This window comes from Solanum stenotomum, chromosome 4 (genome assembly GCF_019186545.1).
Source record: "Solanum stenotomum isolate F172 chromosome 4, ASM1918654v1, whole genome shotgun sequence".
NCBI lineage: Eukaryota > Viridiplantae > Streptophyta > Magnoliopsida > Solanales > Solanaceae > Solanum > Solanum stenotomum.
In genome coordinates, this window is record NC_064285.1 from 65734732 (window position 1) to 65743673 (window position 8942).

The following is an 8942-nucleotide window of genomic DNA, read 5'->3' on the forward strand; positions in this document are numbered from 1 at the left end:
AATTCATTCATTTTATAAGAACTTAACTAAACAACAAATATTGCTGAGCTTAGTAACTTAAGCTTGTAACCCAAGTGGGAGCAATAAGGTGATTGGGACAGTCAATTTAAGCCATTTGACAGATTTAGTGTGTGTTGATTTGGTTGGTTTCTTGGTGGTAAGCAGTATTATTCCAGCAGTAATAATACTGACTGTGTGTCAATCCTTTAGAGAAGGAGTTGACGTAGAGTGGGAGTAGATGAGGTGCCAAGAGGTGCACCTCCTGGGCTGACTTCACAGAGCAGCGCTCCCCGTTTGATAGCCCAGAAGTGCTGTCAAGACCAGAGACCAGTGCCGGCCAGGTAGCGTGCTTACTAGATTTGTCAGGCTTACGTTGGTTGGACCATCATCTTTTATAATAGAAAGTTTGAATTAAACGTGATAAGATGAGTACTCGTGTTCTACGGTGCCAAGGAGCACCTCCTGGGTTGGCCTAACAGAACAGCGTTCCGGTTTGATAGCCCAGAAGTGCTGTCAAGACCAGAAACCAATGCCGGCCAGGTTGCTGTGCTACTAGATTTGCCAGGCTTTCGTTGGTTGAACCATCATCTTTTTATAGTTCCGTTATAATAGTTACTAGTAGAAGTTTGAACGTGATAAGATGGGCTGGCTTAACAGAGTAGGTTCCCCGTTTGATGGGCCAGAAGTGCTGTCAAGACCAGAAACCAGTGCCCGGCCAGGTAGCGTGCTACTAGATTTGTCAGGCTTTCGTTGGTTGGATGATTATCTTTTTATAGGTCCATTATGTAGTAACTAGTTGAAGTTTTTATAGTTCTGTTATATTGTACTAGTAGAAGTTTGAATGTGATCGATAAGATGAGTACTCGTGTTGAGGTTTTGACGAAAGAATAAGGATATATAGTCACTAGTAGAAGTTAGAACGTGATAAGATGAGTATTTGTGTTAGACTTTTGGCGAGAGTCGTCTGTAAACATTGAGGTGGTGGAGATAGGGGAGGGCAGGGGTGAGTTCTGTTTACAGGGTTAATTGGGACTCATAGGAAGATACAATCAACGTGTAATATAATTTGTGAAAATTGTTTTCCCTTATTTCCATTAAAAAAAGTCTTTTTCCTTATTTTGAGGGAACTTATATTTCAATAATTTTAACCAACCAAACGTGAAAAAATTGGAAATTCTTTTTCTCAAACGATGAAAACACCCACCCTTAATTACTATACTACAAGTTTTTTACATGCAACAAAAGTTGTAATGAGAAGCTCATAACTCGAACACTAGTCCAATTAATTCATTCACTAATTATCAATCTCCTGTCCCACATCGGTGACAGAAAACCAATAGTCTTTTTATAAGATCTCAACTAGACAAAACATATTGCTGAGCTTAGTAACTTGGTAACCTAAGTGGGAGCAATAAGATGATTGGGACAACCAATTCTTTGGAATCGGACGTTGTGATCTCTCCCAGGGAGTGGGGGTTGGGGGCTAAGCGCTCCCACCCAATGGCCGAAGTTTGAGGATTGTTTGAAGAACAGTCCCAAAGTCAAACCACTCTAGATAATAATAGATGGTTGTCAATTGGTTTGGACCATCATCTTTTTAGGATTGTAATGGTTTGATTTGATTAGTTATTTTATAAGATTCATATCAATAACATTTATATGGGTTTTTCTTCAATATCGATACACTATGAATACGGTGTCTTAGATTTTGGTGAGACTCTCTGAATATTAGTGAAATTACACTTTCCCAAATCAGTTCAATCTATCGGTACATTATGGCTAGTTTTCGACACTTTTTAAAAAAGTATTATGTAAGAATCATCACTAGGAGAAGTTAGAAAGTGATAGTACTATATTGTACTAGTATTAGACTTTGGCAAGACTCTAGACATTAATAATACTAAATTAAGACTTTCTAAAATCATTAAAATCATATCTATATATATTCTTCAGTTAATTTTCTATATTTTGTCTAAAACGTTATGTAAGAATCGTCAATAGTAAAAGTTAGAACATGATAAGATGAATACTCGTATGGACTTTTGGTCAGAGTCTCTAAACATTGGGGTGGTCAGTATAGGGGTATGGGGGTGTTTTGGCGAGAGTTTGTAAAATTGTTTTCCAAACAATTATAACCAATCAAATATGAAAAAATTGAAAACGATTTCCGGAAAAATAGTTTCCTCCATACTGGATGACGAACGCACCCTTAATTACTATACTACAAGTTTTTTCACATGCAACTAAAAGGTGTAATGAGAAACTCATAACTCAAACATTAGTCCGATTAATTATTCACTAATTATCAATCTGCTGTCCCACATCGGTAGTAGAAGACCAATACATCCATTTTATAAGACCTCAACTAGACAACACATATTGCTGAGCCTTGTAATGTGAGCTTGTAACCTGAGTGGGAGCAATACGACGATTTGGACAACCAATCTGTAAGACCCTTTGACGCGAATAGTGCATTTGGTTCTGCTCAATGCCAAGTCACGCACACCACTGTAAGTGTCAGGGTTTTATCGTTGGTTGGACCATAATCTTTTTATTTTTTGTTATAAAACCTAAATTGATATGTCATAGTAATCAACGAAATACTTTGGGAACCTAATATGGGGTGTCATAGTAGTAAACGAAATACTTCGGGAATTGAAAATAAGGATAGATTCATTATATTTTGTATAACTAAAAATTAGACTTCCAAAACCATTCAAATCATATAGGTTTGTCTTTGATATCGATACAGTTCGGTTAATTTAGGCTATTTAAAAAAAACTGGTAAGAAACACTAATAGAAGTTAGGACGTTGTGCAAGTAGATTAGGGTTTTTTTTTATCGTAGAACCTAGGGGAATGCATGGTTTGGTTCGACTGATTCTTTAATAAAATTTGTATCATATCAATATTTTGATTACTCTATTTTATATAACTAAATTAAAATTTTCAAAATCATTACAGTCATATCGATCCAGTTCAATTACTTTTCAATAATTTTTTTAAAATGTTATGTAAGAGTACTCGTTACTAGAAGAAGTTGGGACGTAATAAGATGAATACTCGTATTGGATTGTCAATGATGTTAGGGATGTCATTGATTTGAACCATCATCTTTTTAATTAAGGGTTGTAATGGTTCGGTTTGATTAGTTATTTTCTAAAATTCGTATCAATAACAGTTTTTCGATTATTTTATTTTGTATAATTAAAAATTAGAGTTCCAAAATCATTCCATTCATATAGGTTTCTCTTCAATATCGATACACTGTAGTGACATAGATGAGTACTCATTTTGGATTTTGGTGAGACTTTCTGAACGTTAGAAAATTACACATTCCAAAATCAGTTCAATCATATTGATACATTATGGTTAATTTTCGATACATTTTTAAAAAATATTCTGTAAGAGTCGTCAGTAGTAGAAGTTAGAAAGTGATAACATGAGTACTTATGTACTAGTATTAGACTTTGGCAAGACTCTCTAGACATTAATACTAAATTAAACTTTCTAAAATCATTCAAATCATATTAGTATATAGTTCGGTTAATTTTCTATATTTTCTTTAAAACGTTATGTAAGAGTCGTCAATAGTAAAAGTTAGAACGTGATAAGATGAATACTCGTATTGGACTTTTGAACAGAGTCTCTAAATATTGGGGTGGTCACAAATCACGATAGGGCTACGGTGGTGTTTTGGTGAGAGTTTCTAAAATTATTTTCCAACAATTATAACCAATAGAACATGAAAAAATTGAAAAACTATTTCGAGAAAAATATTTTCCTCCGTACTGGATGACGAACACACCCTTAATTACTATACTATAAAATTTTCCTTGCAAGAAAAGCTCAACTCAAACACTAGTCCAATTAATTCCTCAGTAATCATCAATCTCCTGTCCCACATCGGTAGTAGAAGACCATTACATCCATTTTATAAGACCTCAACTAGAAAATGCATATTGCTGAGCTTAGTAACGTGAGCTTGTAACCCGAGTGGGAGCAATAAGATGATTGGGACAACCAATTCGTTACGGCCTTTGACACAAATAGTGCGGTTTGGTTTGGTTCATAGAAGGCGGATTTGTGGTGTAGTATGCGTACTACGGCGGTTAATTGTAGTGTACTCAAAGTCATCTCCTTCAAGGATTTAGACCTGTCTAGCTCCCAAAAGAGGAGTTTGACAGTGGGAGAAGGGGCAACCCCCGCGGGTTTGCTCCTCAGTGTGGCTGGCTTAACAGAGCAGCGCTCCCAAATGATGGCCGCTCTGGCCATCAAAGACCAGTTCCCGTCCCAAGTCACACCGCTATGAGATGTCAAGGTTATCGTTGGTTGGACCATCATTTTTTTATTGCTTCGCGGAGTTGAAAATAAGCATAGATTCATTATATTTTTTATAACGAAAAATTAGACTATCAAAACCACCTATCATATAGGGTTTTCTTCGATATCGATACAATTCGGTTAATTTAGGATTATTTTTTTTAAAAAAATGTTTTGATAAGAATCACTAGTAGAAGTTAGGACGTTATGTAAGTAGATTAATTAAGGTTTTTTAAAATTGTAGAACCTAGGGATATGCATGGTTTGGTTCATCTGATTCTTTTATGAAATTTGCATACCAATATTTTGATTACTCTTATCTATATAACTAAAATTAAAATTTTCAAAATCATTACTGTAATATCAATGCAAATCGATTACTTTTCGATTATCTTTGGAAAATGTTATGTAAGAGTCGTTATTAGTAGAAGTTAGAACGTTATAAGATGATACTCGTACTGAATTTAGGCGAGACTCTCAAGACATTATAACTAAAATTAGATTTTTCAAAATCATTCCAATCATATCGATATTGTTCGGTTAATGTTTTATATTCTTTTAAATTTTAAAACGTTATGTAAGAATCATCAACAATAGAAGTTAGAACATGATAAGGTGAGAAGTCACATTGGACTTTGGTGAAACTTTCTAGACATTATAACTAAATTTAGATTTTTCAAAATCATTCCAATGATATCAGTACATTTTGATTATTTCTTAACTTTTTTATAAAAAAAAATTATTGTAAAAGTCGTCACTAGTAAACGTTATAACACGACAAGATGAATACTCACATTGAACACGGCGAGACTATAGATTTTTTTATTGTTTAAAAGTTTTTGAATCAAAGATAACGTTCACATTTGATTCATAAAATCTTTGGTATTACATTTCAAAAATTATTATTACTTTGGTGTAATCATTCGATATACAAAGTTTATTAGTCTAACTGATTTGAATATGTATCGTGCAGGAAAATCATACGCTTTGAATTATGATTTTGATAAAACTCAATAGTTTTAATTCAAACCTTATACATGTGTTAAGAATTCACTAGATATACACAAATTTTTAATTTAAAACTCCAAAGCTTAATCAAACACCTTCAACCTCTAAAATGAGTGTACGCTAGCTTTAGATTTTCAGAAGCTGAGTCAAACAGGTTATAAGTGAATTTTCTACCCAATTGGATAACTAATTATATTCCTTTCACCTCATTCTTGAATTTAAATTAAAGTTTAAAGCATTATTAATAATTATTACAGTTAAGATCCAAGTATGGTCTATCTTAGATATATAGAAAACGTAATTAATATAGCTATCACTGGTCCTGTAGCTCAGTTGGTTAGAGCGTTGGTCTTATGAGCCGAAGGTCGCGGGTTCGAGCCCCGCCAGGACCACCTTTTTTGTTTCCCGAGATAATAAATATTGATATATTACGTTACGTGGAATTTATATGTTAATTTATACTAGCTAAAATCGTCACATAACTAATATTAATTTATGCGAGAGGGTGTGGAATATTTCGTGTATAGTAACAATAATCATACATAATAATATTTTTGTTTCCCGAGACAACAAATACTGACATAACATTACGTGGAATCTATATATTAATTTATGCTAGCTAAAATCGTCAAATAACTATTATTAATTTATCTGAGAGGGTGTGGAATATTTCATGTATAGTAACAACAATCATATATAATAACATTTCACTAAAATATTGAAGTCTCTTTGGGACCGATTGTCATGTTATATATACTATAAGCTATCGATATCAAAAAGTATGTGGCAATCAACGTCCTAATAAAAAAGTTTAACCGTAAAGTAGATTCTTTTTATTACCGTCATTCTCTATAATAACATATTACTATATAACATTTAAGTTTACTATAATTTCATGTGACGTTACATTATAGTGAAAATGTTCAAGTGACAAAAAGTTATTTTTGATGAGAAAATTGTTGTGGATAATGGGGAACCTATTATACTCTACCTCACAAAACTTAGTCAATCAGATAAATATTTATTATCAAGTGTTTACATCAAACAAATTATTTGATTTAAGGTGAAGTGAAGAGATATATATCGATTAATCATAATAAGTGATTGTTGTGGATGTTCAACATGTACACGTGTGTTATGCATTCATTAATTAGATGTACATATTTGATGGAAGACAAATATTTTAATCATATATTTTTCATTTATTCATAGATAAGTGATGTATTTTCACTTTAAGTTATAATTCTCAAGGTTGATCGTAGAATGTCCACGTTGCTTGTAAATCACTTATTATTACACATGAAATATTAATTAATGAACACAACAATATAAGTACACAAGTAACACTAGTCAAAGATCAAATATTTATAATTTATTAAGTAGAGCCTATAGAAACTCATGCTCACATGACATTTAACATGTGAATACTACTTTTTATGTTTCCTTGATAAGAAAATAATAATAGTAAGTGAGGTCTAGTGACTAGCTAGTACTATATTTTTATTAATGACATTTTTTTTAGCGTTCTGATATTATAGGAATTTGATATTTTAAGTCGGTGTTTTGATGTTACAAAATAGGATTTTAAGTATTTTTTATTTATATTTATACATGAGTTTTTTCTGAAAATTAGATGATCGACGAATTTATTGGCCCCCAAACTTGGCCAAGTTGGGCCTAATAGATCTGGTGGCCAGTTATCGTTAAATTTTTATTAATAGTGTCTCATATTTAAATATTTTAATGTCACATATATAATAATTCTAGATTTTAAGTATTTTTCGTGTATGTTAATCCATTAATTTCTCGAAAAGTAGTCGACCGACTCTATTAGCCCTCAAACTTAGCCAGAACAGGCCTTACATACATGCTGACCACTAGACATTTTCGATAGTGTTGTTTCTTTTTCTGGTATTATGGTGTCATGAAATTGAAATTTAAACTTTTAAACATTTTTCATTGTGTTAGTCCATTATTATTTTTCAAAAATCCGTTGACGATTCTGTTAGACCCTAACCTTGGCCAAATCAGAACTCATAGCTCTAATGAGTAGTATTCGTTGCATTTTCATTAATATCATTTATTTCCCCCACTAATTTAATGATGTCATCGTTGTAATTTTTTAAAATTATGATGATATGTTATAAAATCAAGGAATAAGTAACTTGTGTGTATTGGTGAGTATATAAAATGTTTGATTGGTCCAACCCTCATTTTATAGCATTTTATATGGTTCTTTCTTCTATTTATTATTATTATTATTATTATTATTATTATTATTATTATTATTATCATTATTGTTGTTGTTGTTGTTATTATTATTATTATTAGTATTTTCCTTATTAAATCATGGTGGGGAAAAAATATTTGAAAAACTTATGGGATTACATGTAACAAAATTAAAAAGCAAGTAACATGTGTTTTACTCATTGATAAAAGATGTTTGATTTGTCTTATCACCAACATTGTCTTGTCCCTTCTTCTATTTTAAAAGTATTTTCAAAAAAATTCAAAGTGGAAAAATATATATTAAATTTATTTGGGTGAAAATTTGGATGAAATTTCACTGTGTTTGGTCATAGTATTTGGAAAACATATTTCACTTTTTTAGAAAAATATGATTTATACCCATAAGTTTTAAAAACTATCAAAACTAACCATAAGTTTGTATTACCAAGTCAATTGGATTTTCATTGCAATAAATAACAAGTAGTGTTCATGACACTGGAGCAATGTGGTAGTTTAGAGTGAGTGCAACAAGCATCATTCCATGCATCGTGAAGTAGACAAAACACGTGACTTTGTTACCTTGACCCGATTGTTCATCATTTTCATCAACAACCACATCATCACTTTCATATTCATTAAATATTTCATCACTACTTTGGTGTTCACGTCGCAAACAACTACTATAGAGGGTGTTTTTGTAAAAGATAAAAGTTTGGTGTAAAATTTTAATTTTTAAAAGATCCCAAATACTAGAAAAAACTAGTATTTGGGAATTTGGGATATTTGCCAAATAATGACAAATTGTATGGATAAATACTATTTGCTAAATATTACTTGGGAAATTTATGGCTAAACGGGTCCAAATATTACATTTTTAGTGTGAATTTTCTTACAATAAATTATCTCTCTTTATATATATATATATATATATATATATATATATATATATATAACAAAACTTAAAAGGGAAGTAACATGTATTATTTTATTAGTAATAAACGAGATTTGATTCGTCCAACCACTAATTTTGTCTTGTTTTTTCTTCCTATTTATTAATATTTTCCTTAAATTCGAAATGAAAAAACTCATTAAATCTAACTTATGATATTTGATTCGTCCAATCGCCAAATTTGCCCTGTTTTCCTTCTCATTTATTAGTGTTTTCCTTAGATTCAAAATTGAAAAAAATCATTAAATCTAGCTAGTAATATTTGATTCGTCCAATCACCAAAATTGTCTTTTCTAATTTATTACTAGTTTCTTAAATTCAAAGTGGAAAAAATTATTAAATCTAACTTTATCATGATAATTATGAGTATATTCCTTATATGTATAAATAAATAAACATAACATATTTTAAAAGAAAAAAAAGGTGTGAAATAT

General features: G+C 31.2%; 1 non-coding gene across 1 annotated transcript; it reads left to right on the forward strand.

Moving 5' to 3' along the window:
- Nucleotides 1–5648: 5648 nt before the first annotated feature.
- TRNAI-UAU (transfer RNA isoleucine (anticodon UAU)) lies at nt 5649–5722 on the forward strand. The gene has a single exon. It is a non-coding gene; the product is annotated as a tRNA-Ile (tRNA).
- The last annotated feature ends 3220 nt before the right edge of the window (nt 5723–8942 follow it).